Source organism: Schistocerca piceifrons, chromosome 10, assembly GCF_021461385.2.
Source record: "Schistocerca piceifrons isolate TAMUIC-IGC-003096 chromosome 10, iqSchPice1.1, whole genome shotgun sequence".
Taxonomy (NCBI): Eukaryota; Metazoa; Arthropoda; class Insecta; order Orthoptera; family Acrididae; genus Schistocerca; species Schistocerca piceifrons.
This window is the reverse complement of record NC_060147.1, coordinates 57,613,016-57,629,610: the sequence shown is the minus strand read 5'-3', so window position 1 is coordinate 57,629,610 and position 16,595 is coordinate 57,613,016. Positions and strand designations below refer to the sequence as shown.

General features: G+C 42.9%; 1 non-coding gene across 1 annotated transcript; it reads left to right on the top strand.

Moving 5' to 3' along the window:
* The first annotated feature begins 1,099 nt into the window (after window positions 1-1,099).
* Window positions 1,100-1,173, top strand: Trnat-ugu. The gene has a single exon. It is a non-coding gene; the product is annotated as a tRNA-Thr (tRNA).
* Window positions 1,174-16,595: the final 15,422 nt, after the last annotated feature.

The following is a 16,595-nucleotide window of genomic DNA, read 5'->3' as shown; positions in this document are numbered from 1 at the left end:
TGTCATCCTCAAAGAAGTAAGGGCCAATAATCCCAAAGGAAGCAACTCCACACCACACTGTGACACGAGAACTGTGCAAGGGCTTGATGTGCAGTTCATGCCGGTTTCCATCACTCCAATAACGCAAATTCTCTTTATTCACTGAACCACATAATTCGAATGAGATTCGTCTGATATCAGGATGGTGTACAACATTTGTGGTTTCTGGCGAAGAGATTACGCACGGTTAAGCAGAATGTTTCGCGTGAAACCCAACCGCGAGGCCTGATTTCCTGAACAATCTGCAGCTTATATGGGTGAAAATGGAGATCTTCGTGCAATATTTTCCTGAACGAGCGATCGGACATATGCACTGTTAGCGCATGACGACGAGCAGATTCGTTTGGGCTTTGCAGTAGTCCAGCACGAATATTTTCCACTGTTTCTGGTGTCTACACAGTTTTTTCACTTCTTCCCGGTTTGCCACTGCAAACAGAAACTGTTGTGCGAAATGCACGTAGCTAGCTCACAATGGTCCGTCCATCTGGAACTTTCCCATGAAGTCCCAAGTTGAAATGTTGCCAGAATAGACTGGCTAGCAATAACAGAGTCGTTATTACATGAAGATAGTAACTGTTCCGAAAGAACAGACACCAATGATGACCATGCAGCTTCTCTAGAAAGAAATGATAATTAATTGAAACTCTCAGCTGCCAACAGGTCTTGTTGATATAACTCAATGGGGACAGTTGAAAAGGTGTGCCCCGACCGGGACTCGAACCCGGGATCTCCTGCTTACATGGCAGACGCTCTATCCCTCTGAGTCACCGAGGGCAAAGAGGATAGCGCGACTGCAGGGACTTATCCCTCGCACACTTCCCGTAAGCCCCACAACCCCAACTGTCCACAACCTACATTCGTAATGTTCCTAAAGAACATTTGCCCATTCACTCATTACTCGCGCCTACTAAAGGGACGTTCCCGTAAGAGTTCGGGCAAAGTGTGCGCATTCGCACAGGAGGAGGTCAATGGCCGGGTTGTAGGTTGTGGACAGATAGCAATGTGGGTCTCACGGGAAGTGTGCAAGGGATGAGTCCCTGCACTCTCGCTATCCTCTGTGTCCTCGGTGGCTCAGATGGATAGAGCGTCTGCCGTGTAAGCAGGAGATCCCGGGTTCGAGTCCCGGTTGGGGCACACATCTGTCCCTATTGAGGTATATCAACAACACCTGTTGGCATCTGAGGGTTTCGATTAAGACTCGTTATTCTTGAAATAACTTTCAACAGCAAAGGTACGACGCTGTGCACCGCTCCCTATCACTGTCACTGGCAGCTCATTAGTACAAGAATGCGGCACGAGCGCGCGCGCATTTGTACAGTACGTCATTTTGCTACGCAACCCAAATTACGCTATGATCGCTGCCGCACCTTGTATTTTCGATGTTTGGACAGAACCGAAATATTCACTGTGCCATCTCTGCCGAAAGAGCTCAAAGCTGGTGTACGCACAAGTGTTTCGGAGCGCGCCGTTCATCGTACAATGCTGAACAGGGAGCTACGTAGCAGACCAGCCCGGCGTGTTCACATGTTGATCCAACGACATCGTCAGTTACGACTGCAGCGGATGCGGGACCATCGGGATTCGACCATCGATCAGTGGAATTTTGGGGGCTTTCCGGTTAGATCAGGGTGAACGGCGGCTCCAAACCAGCAGCGCACCGCGGTTCCAGTCTGGCGGAACCATTATTACGCTGTTGTTGTTGTTGTTGTTGTTATTGTAGTCTTCAGTCCAGAGACTGACTGGATTGATGCAGCTCTCCATGCTACTCTATCCTGTGCAAGCTTCTTCATCTCCCAGTACCTATTGCAACCTACATCCTTCCGAATCTGCTTAGTGTATTCATCTCTTGGTCTCCCTCTATGATCTTTATCCTCCACGCTGCCCTCCAACACTAAATTGGAGATCCGTTGATGCCTCAGAATATGCCCTACCAACCGATCCCTTCTTCTAGTCCAGTTGTGCCACAAATTTCTCTTCTCCCCAATTCTATTCATTACCTCCTCATTAGTTGAGTGATCTACCCACCTAATCTTCAGCATACTTCTGTAGCACCACATTTCGAAAGCTTCTATTGTCTTCTTGTCTAAACTATTTATCGTCCACGTTTCACTTCCATACATGGCTACACTTAGAAACCACTTCCTGACACTACACTCGATGTTAACAAATTTCTCTTCTTCTGAAACGCTTTCCTTGCCATTGCCAGTCTACATTTTATATCCGTTTTACTTCGACCGTCATCAGTTATTTTGCTCACCAAACAGCAAAACTCATTTACTACTTTATGTGTCTCATTTCCTAATCTAATTCCCTCAACATCACCCGATTTAATTCGACTACATTCCATTAACGTCGTATTGCTTTTGTTGATGTTCATCTTATAACCTCCTTTCAAGGTAATGTCCATTCCGTTCAACTGCTCTTCCAGGTCTGTCTCTGACAGAATTACAGTGTTATCAGCGAACCTCAAAGTTTTTAATTCTTCTCTATGGATTCTAATTACTACTCCGAATTCTTTTGTTTCCTTTACTGCTTGCTCAGTATACAGTTTGAATAACATCAGGGATAGGCTACAACCATGTCTCACCCCCTTTTGAACCACTGCTTCCCTTTGATGCCCCTCGACTCTTATAACCGCCATCTGGTTTCTGCTCAAATTGTAAATAGCGTACCACTACCTGTATTTTACCCCTGACACCTACAGAATTTGAAAGAGAGTATTCTAGTCAGCATTGTGAAAAGCTTTCTCTAAGTCTACAAATACTAGAATCGTAGGTTTGCCTATATCTTTTAAGATAACTAGTAGAATAAGTATTGCCTCACGTGTTCCAACAATTCTACGCTATGGGAGACATTCTTCTGCTCTCGCATGGGACCTGTGGCAGAAATCGAAGATACGCTGACAGCGGCGCACCAACCGCATCCCTTCATGCTTGATGTCTTCCCCGACTGCGAAGTCATCTTTCAGCACCATGACGGTCCGTGTCTCGGGGCCAGAACCGTGCTGCAGTGGTTTGAGGACCATTCTGGTGAACTTTCGCTGATGTCTCAGCGACAAAATTCCCCCGATATACTTCCTATATAACCATCTGGGTCGGTATCAGGCACAATCACAGGGTACGCAAATCAGCGGCCCGTTTTCCCCGTGAATTTCATGACCCTTATGCAGACGTCTAATGTCACATACCTCCATAAGCCTACCAACGAAGTGTCGGAGCCCTGATACGCAGAATCAATGGTGTATTTCGCTCCGGAGATGTACAAACAGTCTATTAAGCAGATAGTCATGATGTCTTAATGTTTCAGGTCATCAGTTTACACTATATTCTAGCAGGCCTATCAGTTTACGATAGAAGTCCTTCAGTTTTGCACACCAGTGTATAATGTAAGCGGTAACAGTCCTGTCACACTTCCTCGGAGCACTCCAGAAATTACCGTACATAAAGCATTCCATGCTAGCAATTAGAGCAATTAGTTTTCATAATTACATAAAGAGATAGTCTAGGTTGCAAAGTTTCTTTTATTACAAACAACGCGTATCGCCTGCTTAAGACTTAGCCAGATTTATTCAAAAGAAAAGGAAAAGCAAGGCTGTAATAACAAAAGAATTACAAATTAAGGAGCATGGTTCTACGCAGTGTCAAAGTTTTATCAACAAATTGCCACTCACTAAATGCTACCAGAGCAACAAATATCATCGACTGGTTGGGCGGTTAGTCGTAAAAGCCATCCAAAGGCAGAATCGTCGAACAAAAGCACGTGGCGCAAAAGCACGTGCATAAACTTAAGAGGATAACAACTACGAGAAAATGTATGAATGCAAAAATACAAGGTGGATCAAGAGGCAAATGACATGACAGAAATTAACGTGAAATAGTCATAACTGCCAAATGAAGCGCAACGTACAGTCACAAACACATCGAATGAACGTGGGGAGCAGGTGAGTAAGCTGTTCAATAGACGACCACATTGAAACTAGAGTGCAGAGGAAACCCACATTTCACGCGCTACTGGGGCGGTACGGCCACAAAAGGAGGCAGAGTCGGCAAAACTTAACTAATCTAGGCATAAGACTAGTCGTCACCATCCTCCGATCTTAAAAAAAAGCCGGCCGCAGTGCTCCAGAGGTTCTAGGCGCGCAGTCCGGAACCGCGCGACTGCTACAGTCGCAGGTTCGAATCCTGCCTCGGGCATGGATGTGTGTGATGTCCTTAGGTTAGTTAGGTTTAAGTAGTTCTAAGTTCTAGGGGACTAATGACCTCAGAAGTTGAGTCCCATAGTGCTCAGAGCCATTTGAACCAATCTTAAAAAAAAACCTCAAATGCACCTCATTTTTTTAAAAAAGGGAGAAACACTGAACTTACTCGAAAAGATGGAAATTCCTCCTCATTTAACTGACGATAATGATGGTCTTCTGAATGATCAGTCTGTCAGTATGGATCAGACTTTTTATGAGGTCTTGACATCTGTTTTAAAATATGTCTAATTGAGTTGCTCCCACCTTTTTTTCCGTATTTTGTACAATTTACTGTAACGATTTTAACACTCTGCCTGCTTTCACGTATATAGTTGTTTTCGTTTTTTTACGTACTCATCTCTAACCTTACGGGATATTTTATTTTTTATGGCAACATTTGATTACGATTTTAATACTCTGACTGCTTTCAAGCTTATACTAATTTCGGTCGTATTTTATGTACACTCATCCGTAATCTCATGAGACCCTTTATTGATTTTATGGTAATATTTGATTTTACATTAATTCTTATTATTTATGTTCTTTTAATTTCCCAGCATTTTGAATTTTTATCCATTGGGCTGTCATACATTGTCAGCTAAGTTGCACCTTATTACTTCTACGTTTTGCCTGCAGCTATTTTTAATGGCCAACGTCTAGAGTAATGAAGTTTTGCCGATTCCAATGCCTTCCGTTGTCGTACCCCTCTCGTAACGAGGGAAACATGGCTTTCTCTGCACCTTAGTTTCAATGTGGGGTTCTATTAGACCGTTTACTCACCTGCTCTCCAGCTGTATTCAAAGTAGTTGTGGGTTACGTTGCGATTCACCTTCAATATCAACGTAATTTCTGTTACTTCGTTTGCCTGACTCGACCTCCCTCCCTTTATTTTTGTATCCATAAATCTTCCCCCGATTCTTATTCTTTTGAGTTGAATCTATTCCACTGTATCTTGTTCAACGGTTCTGCCTTTGGATTGTTGTTAGTATCGTTCTGACTAACTGCTCTACCTGCTGGTGATACGCATCACTTTGATAGCCTCTCGTGAGTGGTAATTTGTTTTTAAATTATTAGCATAGCTTAGAACCATGCTCCCTACTTTGTAATTTTATATAATTACATCCTTGCTTTTCCTTTTCTTTTAGAAAAATCTCAGTAAGTCTTGTTGTTGTTGTTGTTGTTGTTGTTGTTGTTGTTGTGGTCTTCAGTCCTGAGACTGGATTGATGCAGCTCTCCATGCTACTCTATCCTGTGCAAGCTTCTTCATCTCCCAGTACCTACTGCAACCTACATCCTTCTGAATCTGCTTAGTGTATTCATCTCTTGGTCTCCCTCTACGATTTTTACCCTCCACGCTGCCCTCCAATGCTAAATTTGTGATCACTTGATGCCTCAAAACATGTCCTACCAACCGATCCCTTCTTCTAGTCAAGTTGTGCCACAAACTTCTCTTCTCCCCAATCCTATTCAATACCTCCTCATTAGTTACGTGATCTACCCACCTTATCTTCAGCATTCTTCTGTAGCACCACATTTCGAAAACTTCTATTCTCTTCTTGCCCAAACTAGTTATTGTCCATGTTTCACTTCCATACATGGCTACACTCCATACAAATACTTTCAGAAACGACTTCCAGACACTTAAATCTATACTCGATGTTAAAAAATTTCTCTTCTTCAGAAACGATTTCCTTGCCATTGCCAGTCTACATTTTATATCCTCTCTACTTCGACCATCATCAGTTATTTTACTCCCTAAATAGCAAAACTTCTTTACTACTATAAGTGTCTCATTTCCTAATCTAATTCCCTCAGCATCACCCGATTTAATTTGACTACATTCAATTATCCTTGTTTTGCTTTTGTTGATGTTCATCTTATATCCTCCTTTCAAGACACTGTCCATTCCGTTCAACTGCTCTTCCAAGTCCTTTCCTGTCTCTGACAGAATTACAATGTCATCGGCGAACCTCAAAGTTTTTACTTCTTCTCCATGAATCTTAATACCTACTCCGAATTTTTCTTTTGTTTCCTTTACTGCTTGCTCAATATACAGATTGAATAAGATCGGGGACAGGCTACAACCCTGTCTCACTCCCTTCCCAACCACTGCTTCCCTTTCATGCCCCTCGACTCTTATAACTGCCATCTGGTTTCTGTACAAATTGTAAATAGCCTTTCGCTCCCTGTATTTTACCCCTGCCACCTTCAGAATTTGAAAGAGAGTATTCCAGTTAACATTGCCAAAAGCTTTCTCTAAGTCTACAAATGCTAGAAACGTAGGTTTGCCTTTTCTTGATCTTTCTTCTAAGATAAGTCGTAAGGTTAGTATTGCCTCACGTGTTCCATCATTTCTACGGAATCCAAACTGATCTTCCCCGAGGTCCGCTTCTACCAGTTTTTCCATTCGTCTGTAAAGAATTCGCGTTAGTATTTTGCAGCTGTGACTTATTAAACTGATAGTTCGGTAATTTTCACATCTGTCAACACCTACTTTCTTTGGGATTGGAATTATTATATTCTTTTTGAAGTCTGGGGGTATATCGCCTGTCTCATACATCTTGCTCACCAGATGGTAGAGTTTTGTCATGACTGGCTCTCCCAAGGCCATCAGTAGTTCTAATGGAATGTTGTCTATTCCCGGGGCCTTGTTTCGACTCAGGTCTTTCAGTGCTCTGTCAAACTCTTCACGCAGTATCTTATCTCCCATTTCGTCTTCATCTACATCCTCTTCCATTTCCATAATACTGTCCTCAAGTACATCGCCCTTGTATAAACCCTCTATATACTCCTTCCACCTTTCTGCCTTCCCTTCTTTGCTTAGAACTGGGTTGCCATCTGAGCTCTTGATATTCGTACAAGTGGTTCTCTTCTCTCCAAAGGTCTCTTTAATTTTCCAGTAGGCAGTATCTATCTTACCCCTAGTGAGACAAGCCTCTACATCCTTACATTTATCCTCTAGCTATCCCTGCTTAGCCATTTTGCGCTTCCTGTCGATCTCATTTTTGAGACGTTTGCATTCCTTTTTGCCTGCTTCATTTACAGCATTTTTATGTTTTCTCCTTTCATCAATTAAATTCAGTATTTCTTCTGTTACCCAAGGATTTCTATTAGCCCTCGTCTTTTTACCTACTTGATCCTCTGCTGCCTTCACTACTTCATCCCTCAGAGCTACCCATTCTTCTTCTACTGTATTTCTTTCCCCCATTCCTGTCAATTGTTCCCTTATGCTCTCCCTGAAACTCTCTAGAACCTCTGGTTCTTTCAGTTTATCCAGGTCCCATCTCCTTAAATTCCCACCTATTTGCAGTTTCTTCAGTTTCAATCTGCAGTTCATAACCAATAGATTGTGGTCAGAATCCACATCTGCCCCTGGAAATGTCCTACAATTTAAAACCTGGTTCCTAAATCTCTGTCTTACCATTATATAATCTATCTGATACCTTTTAGTATCTCCAGGATTCTTCCAGGTATACAACCTTCTTTTATGATTCTTGAACCAAGTGTTAGCTATGATTAAGTTATGCTTTGTGCAAAATTCTACAAGGCGGCTTCCTCTTTCATTTCTTCCCCCCAATCCATATTCACCTACTATGTTTCCTTCTCTCCCTCTTCGTACTGACGAATTCCAGTCACCCATGACTATTAAATTTTCGTCTCCCTTCACTATCTGAATAATTTCTTTTATTTCATCATACATTTCTTCAATTTCTTCGTCATCTGCAGAGCTAGTTGGCATATAAACTTGTACTACTGTAGTAGGTGTGGGCTTCGTATCTATCTTGGCCACAATAATGCGTTCACTATGCTGTTTGTAGTAGCTTACCCGCATTCCTATTTTCCTATTCATTATTAAACCTACTCCTGCATTACCCCTATTTGATTTTGTGTTTATAACCCTGTAGTCACTTGACCAGAAGTCTTGTTCCTCCTGCCACCGAACTTCACTAATTCCCACTATATCTAAATTTAACCCATCCATTTCCCTTTACAAATTTTCTAACCTACCTGCCCGATTAAGGGATCTGACATTCCACGCTCCGATCCGTAGAACGCCAGTTTTCTTTCTCCTGATAACGACGTCCTCTTGAGTAGTCCCCGCCCGGAGATCAGAATGGGGGACTATTTTACCTCCGGAATATTTTACCCAAGAGGACGCCATCATCATTTAATCATACAGTAAAGCTGCACGTCCTCGGGAAAAATTACGGCTGTAGTTTCCCCTTGCTTTCAGCCGTTCGCAGTACCAGCACAGCAAGGCCGTTTTGGTTAATGTTACAAGGCCAGATCAGTCAATCATCCAGACTGTTGCCCCTGCAACTACTGAAAAGGCTGCTGCCCCTCTTCAGGAACCACACGTTTGTCTGGCCTCTCAACAGATACCCCTCCGCTGTGGTTGCACCTACGGTACGGCCATCTGTATCGCTGAGGCACGCAAGCCTCCCCACCAACGGCAAGGTCTGTGGTTCATGGGGGGGGGGGGGGGGGGGGGGGGGTCTTAACGAGGCGAAACGCGTTATTTTATATAATACATAATTTTATATAATTACCTTACATACGTTGACTTCATTCCTTGAAGAACAACGTGGTGAGTTCCACCTGGCCGGCCGTGGTGGCCGAGCGGTTCTAGGCGCTCCAGTCCGGAACCGCGCTGCTGCTACGGTCGCAGGTTTGAATCCTGCCTCGGGCATGGATGTCTGTGATGTCCTTAGGTTTTAGTAGTTCTAAGTCAAGGGGACTGATGACTTACAGATGTTAAGTCCTATAGTGCTCAGAGCCATTTGAACCAAGTTCCATCTGAAAGTCATGGGTCCTGTCACAAATCTGTTCCAATGCTCGGTAAGCTCGTATTTTGTTCACTAAACGACAGTTTGCAGGTATATGTTTGTAGATGTAATAACATCGCGATACCTTTTTTATATATAAATCACGACAACACGGCTGGATGAAAGTCGGACATTGTGCTTTGGGAATTGTGCGCGGGCCGATCAGCGCATTAAGTAGAGTAACGAGATCCGGCGTGATGTATTCCGCCCCGTCCGTTGATAATTTGTTGCGTCCACCATGGGAACAGATAGGAAACCTTATTTCCGAGCGCGGAAATGGGAGGCCATATTTTTAGCGTCTTTGTCAGCGCGTATCCGGCGATTATAATTGCTTTTGTGACGCGGAATTAATGCGGCTGATTTGTTCCGACACATATCTCACTCATATCGGCGGAATGCATGTGAGATATGATGTGACTAACAATTGTGCCGCAAACGGGGTGGGGTTACCATTGTTCCAGACGCGGCATAGCATTGTCCACACGATAAAAATATCCAAATGACATTTTACACGCAATTTAGGAGCATCTTGGTTCCGCTTTCCATCTATACTTCTAACCATCATTGGCTGTGTTATTAATGTTGCAGTTTTGCCGGCATTCGTACAAGAAAGACAAGCAATTATTAATGTACTTGAGATTTCCACAGCAGGAGGTTTTTTGTCTAACATGATAACAGTTCCGAAATTTTAACATACATATTGGCACAGAAACATTCAACACTTGTCTCTTTAAGTTGTTCCTCCAGGTTGTATGGATTATGTAAATTCTCTTCTTCTACACACGCCATCGTACTGTCAACTCTACATTTTGGAGTCACTTAGTGATGAATCGTACTCTTCTCCTACTTCCTTCAGTTTGCGTCTATTAGATTTGGTATTTTTGTTTCCTCCTCTCGTCATACGCGCCTATACCAGTGCCATTATCCTGCCCAATACGTCACATATTCCTTCTCTTCTCTTTAACACCTCATTGCTCCAATCTTTTTATTTTCCTGAAATGAGTGCTGGTATTCTCCGAAGCACATCTCTAATACGTTCAGCTTATTAACATGTTTCTGACTGGTTGTCCAGGTTCCCACTCCATTCAAGAATTGACTCTCTAATATCGAGTTTGATATGATTCTTGTATTTCTATTCGCAACATGCCTGAGAGTCAGTTGAGTATCCTAGTGACCTTTCGACCGTTACTAATTCTTTTATTATGTTCGACATCTGATTTTTCCCTCTTTTTCTAAAACGGATATCAGCAGCAAAAAATTTTGATCTCCTTTATTTTGTTCACATCTATGTACAGTTCATATAGATAGTAGGTAGGGTACTACGATTTTTGATAATGTATCCTTAATCCCATGTTTTTGTATTCTGATGCTAACTGGTTGCATTTGCAGTTTGCAAACCTCCCCTCCTTGTGCTAAGGTCATCAGCGTTATCACTTTCCTTTTTTAATTTATTTATTGAATGACTCCATGACCCTTGCATCGGTTTCACTCTATTTCCGTAATACTGTACAATTTTGGTCTTTGGCGAATTTTAAGCTACATAAAAAAGGCTTCAACGAAATTGACAACTTTTGTCATCACAAATATTTTATTACCAAAGACGTTATTACGGTGTCCATGTACTTGAACATCACTTAAAGCCGAAACTGTACTGTGGCATTAAACTGAAATCAGATTTAGCAGTTGCAGACAGCATGGAGTTGTACGAAAATGTCATGGGACTGTGCATCCAGAATGAAAATGTTTTTAATTTTTTTATTTATTTTTGTTTTATTTTATTATTTGTTTATCGTGCTTACGTTGTGACATTTTCATTTGGAGACTGAACAATTCAATTATGGTATGTTGAACTACAGCCACTATACTTAAAATTAATTAGAAAAGAAGTGGAGGTGTAAGGGAAATTTAGCCACGCGATGCGGCTATATATATATATATATATATATATATATATATATATATATATATATATATATATATATATATATATATATATATATATATATAAACACTGAAGTTTTTGCAGTATTCTAAGAGATAGGAAGAGGCGATGATATCTACCTAATGGTAGCTAAGTAGACGGCGAGAGAAGATATTCAGGTAGTACATGGATGCTTATCGGATAATATTGTAATACATGTGTTAAGTAGGAAATTACACGATATTCCGTATATTAATACGCTACTGTGCCACCTGGAACCAGTTACAGCGTGGTAGCAGCAAAAAGTCGATTTTCAATGTTTCGCGAAATTAATGACCGATTTCGAAAAAATTTAAATGCTGTTATAATCTACCCAGTTAGAGCTATAACCCTGTGTTACAAGTTTGACACAGTAAACAAGCCTCATAGTTAGAAACTACTTGTTTGTCTTCAGGCAGCGTAACACATGGCGCGCGGAACCCTGATCTCATTCCGCCAGTATTTGAGAATGAGGGCACTTAGCGACTTGCAACAAACATTACACATAATTTCAAGCCTTTACGACACTTTTCCGCCCTGTCACCCCCCCACAAAATGATGAAAGGAAAAAAAGTTCATCGCTCACTTCGTTTTCGTTGTTCATGCAGTCAGACGTTTCCTTCTTTGCTAGCGACACTATTCGCAACAGTGTTCGCAGGCGGTAAGCATACACACAACCGCATGTATCTGCAAAATTATATCACTGGTTGACACGTAGTTCAGATAATAAAACGTCATAAACACTGAGGTCCGTGAGAAGCTTATGCTTAAAATGGAGCGCCAATTACCCAAATTTAGTTCATCCAGAGCTGCCTATTGAGAGCACTTAGCGACTTCCAAAAAGTTTTAAGCAAAACTTCAAATATTTCCTAAAGTTTTTCTAGCTTATATACTTAAAGGCAGATATTTGACACATGAATCAAATTGTACGAAAGCAGACTTTCAATGGTGTTCTGTGCATTGGTGTTATATTTCTTGAGAAACTGGCGCTCTACTGGTACAATCTAGAACGTTCTGGTAAACATGGATCTGCTAACGACCGCTTGCGAGATAAGTGCGAATGCATGGTAACGGACTGGATGTGATTTCTCCATACAATGTTGTGCTAGTCACAACACATGAATTGGAAACCTAAACGTTCTCTTGAAGTCTCCATTTAAACGGACTGAAATTTCACCACTATCCAACTATTGTGTAATGTGGTACCTTCATGATTTACTGTAAGAATATCTTCTACTGCCTACGTAGGACGACACAGAGGATCCTTCCGTGTTGATGTTACAAACTTTAAGGGATAATGTAGAAGCGTATACGTTTCAATCTGAAGCAACGGACCCTGGCTGGAAACGATTGAGTCTAATGTTATAAGCGAAAATCATTTAGTACCTCTGAGAGTAGTATGAATCAAAACAAGAAAAAAAGTCCAGTAAACAAAAGTCCAGTAAACGCTTGCTTTAAAGTGCATACCGCACGAGCTATAAGCACTTGTTCATCTTTCCTATGCGAAGCACGCCTACGAGGGCTATTCAGAAAGTAAGGTCGGATCGGGCGCGAAATTTATTTTCAACAGTTCGCAGCACCTTCTAGCTACACTATGTGATCAAAAATATCCGGACACCACAAAAAACACACGTTTGTCATATTAGCTGCATTGTGCTGCCAGAAGTTGCCAAGTAATCCATATCAGCGACCTCAGTAGTCATTAGACATCGTGAGAGAGCAGAATGGGGCGCTCCGCCGAACTCACAGACTTCGAACGTGGTGATGTGATTGGGTGTCACTTGTGTCATACGTCTGCACGCGAGATTTCCACACTACTAAACATCCCTAGGTCCGCTATTACTGACGTGGTAGTGAAGTGAGAACGTGAAAGAACACGTACAGCACAAAAGCATACAGGCCGACCTCGTCTGTTGACTGACAGATACCGCCACCGACAGTTGAAGAGGGTCGTAATGTGTAATAGGAAGACTTCAATCCAGATGGTTCAAATGGTTCAAATGGCTCTGAGCCATATGGGACTCAACTGCTGAGGTCATTAGTCCCCTAGAACTTAGAACTAGTTAAACCTAACTAACCTAAAGACATCACAAACATCCATGCCCGAGGCAGGAGTCGAACCTGCGACCGTAGCGGTCTTGCGGTTCCAGACTGCAGCGCCTTTAACCGCAAGACCACTTCGGCCGGCTCAATCCAGATCATCACAAAGGAATTCCAAACTGCATCAGGATCCACTGCATGTACTATGGCAGTTAGGTGGGAGGTGAGAAAACTTGGATTTCGTGGTCTAGGGGCTGCTGATAAGCCACACATCGCGCCAGTAAATGCCAAACGACGGCTCGCTTGGTGTAAGGAGCGTAAACATTAGACGATTGAACAGTGAAAAACGTTGTGTGGAGTGACGAATCGCGGTACACAATGTGGCAATCCGATGGCAGTGAGTGGGTATGGCGAATGACTGGTGGACGTCATTTGCCAAAGCATGTAGTGCCAACAGTAAAATTCGGATGCGGTAGTGTGGTGTGGTCGTGTTTTTGCGGAGAGATCTTGCACTCATTGTTGTGTTGGCACAGGCCTACATTGATGTTTTAAGCATCTTCTGCTTCGGGTGGCCGAGCGGCTCTAGGCGCTACAGTCTGGAACCGCGCGACCGCTATGGTCGCAGGTTCGAATCCTGCCTCGGGCATGGATGTGTGTGATGTCTTTAGGTTAGTTAGGTTTAAGTAGTTCTAAGTTCTAGGGGATTGATGACCTGAGAAGTCCCATAGTGCTCAGAGCCATTTGAACCGAACCTTCTTGCTTCCCACTGTTGAAGAGCAATTCGGTGATGGTGATTGCATCTTTCAATACGATCGATCACCTCTTCATAATGCACGGCCTGTGGAAGAGTGGTTACACGACACTAACATCCCTGTAATGGACTGGCCTGCACAGAGTCCTCATCTGAATCCTGTAGAATACCTTCGGGATGTTTGGGAACGCCGACTTCGTGCTAGGCCTCACCTACCGACATCGATATCTCTCCTCCGTGCAACACTCTGTGAAGAATGGGTTGCCATTCCACAAGAAACCTTCCAGCATCGGATTGAATGTATAGCTGCGAGAGTGGAAGCTGTCATCAAGGCTAAGGGTGGGCCAAAACCATAGTGAATTTCAGCATTACCGATGGAGGGCGCCACGAACTTGTAACCCATTTTCAGCCATGTGTCCAGATACTTTTGATCACATAGTGTACGTCTCTACATGGCTCCGACTTCGACATTTGTCATGGTGTTGTATCAGCTGTACAATACCCTCGTCATAGAAGGTAGCCACTTGTGTTTTTCTACGCTGGTCTGCAGGTCGTTATCCGTACCAAAATGTTGCCTTCATAGCCAGCATTTCGTGAGAGGAGAGATGTACATCAGAGGGAACTAAATCTGGGCTGTATGGTGGGTGATCAAACGCTGCAGGAGGGTCCCCTATTGCCCCAGCAGTGTGCAGTCAATAATTGATCTGAAGAAGGAATTCCATGACAGGTACGTTCTGTGGGGTTGCATGAAATCATGCGCAACCTCGCAGTGGACACCCATACTTGGCGAAAGACTTATTCTAGGCATCTTTACGTGATGACTGTGTACTGAGAACTGAAAAGAGTAACACGACGCGATCGACAGGTATACTAAAGATGCTGCTCGACACATCTATATAAAACTTCATCGAATTTTCACTGTCGTTTCCATTTCACCACTTATCGGACCTTACTTCCCGAGTAATCCTCATAATCCACTGAACAAGTGCCCATAGCTGAAGGAATGCCTTTTAGAGTCCATGTTAACAATTCTTTCCTTGTTTTGATCCAAATTATCTCAACAAAAAGATAAAAATCAGAGAGGTCACAGTATGGAAGATAAACAAGTGCTCATAGCTTTCAAGGTATGAATTTTAGAGCCCAACATCACTGGGCATCTTTTTCTTGTTGTAGTAATTTCTGACAATATCTACCCCACAACAATAGCTGCAAGAGATCCAGCACATGTATTCCATTGCCAGAGCTATCAGAACGATTTTCGCTCCTAACTTGAGACCTGGTCGTTTCCAGATCAGGCTCCACTACCGCAAATTGCTACATTTGTCCTTCTCCATCACCTATGAAGGCTTTTTAGCATCATCACGGAATCATCCTGTACAAAGCACCGATATGGACCAAGGTGAATGTGTGCAGCAAAGACTCATAGCTTGGCCTCCAGTACCAACTTGCACGCAATTTTCTGGATTTGAACGGCTGAGTTCATTTAAAAAGTGACATGTGTGCCGCTGACGTTGTTACGGTTTGTAAGCGTGCTGTGGTATCGCTGCCTATCCAGCACATACCTATCAAGAGTTTGGTCTTTAGCGAGCGCAGTGCTTGATCCTAGAGGAGTCGTGGCTTATTTTTTCCGTGGTGTGTGCTTATGCAATGACAATGCCGATACCGGAGAACGCAATTTACTGTATGTTTGCCGAAGTAGTTAAAATTATTGCCACGGAAGTTGTGTGTTTCATTTCAGGGTTGACCATTGAGTATTGATGTTTTATTTGGGAACTACTTTATGTGTGGTTCATGGTGTGGGGTTCCTGGTATCATGTCCTAGTTCATGAACCACGGGCAACGTATGAGTGGCCAAGGAAGTGGTCCTGACAGTCGGGATACCAGTTACTTTGGAATAAAGCTGGGCATCTCGGGCATATTCCGAGTCGTGGCCACCTTTGTGCTCAGACGGCAAAGACTACCAAATCCACCGGTTAGTCCCTCAAGCGTTAGGGGTAAAACTCAATGGGACTCGGGGCAAGTAAGACTAGTAACCTGCTTCCCTGGTACTATAAATATGATGCTGGCAACAATCAGAGCAAAATGCCTCGGACCTTTGGAGGTGACGGAGTCCCACCTCCAATTGACAAACCAGGGACTCCTAAGATACGACTCGGCAAACGAATGGTAACGAGATGGGGAGCTATTAATATCAATGGGGGCTACTCTGGGAAGAAGGTAGAGCTGGTAGAGGCTGCAAGTAAGATGGGGTTGGACGTTTTAGCTGTTAGTGACATACGGGTAAGGGGTGAGAAAGAGGAGGAAGTGGGAGAATACTAGGTGTACCTGTCAGGAGTCAAAGCAGGAATAGCACAGTGAGGTGTAGGGCTTTTCATCAGGAAAGAAATGGAACCCAGCGTAGTTGCAATAAGGTATGTAAACGAACGACTGATGTGTATAGATTTGACAGCGTCTAGCAAGAAAATTAGGATTGTGTCAGTATATTCGCATTGTGAAGGGACAGATCAAGATGAGATGGATAGTTTTTATGAGGCACTCAGTGATGTAGTTGTTGGAGTAAAGGACAAGGAAAGTGTTCTGCTCATGGGTGATTTTAACGCCAGGATTGGAAATCGAACAGATGGCTATGATAAGGTTATGGGTAAATTTGGAGAGGATATGGAGGCGAACAGGAACGGGAAACAACTCTTGGATTTCTGTGCCAGTATGGGCTTAGTAATCACAAACTCCTTTTTTAAACAT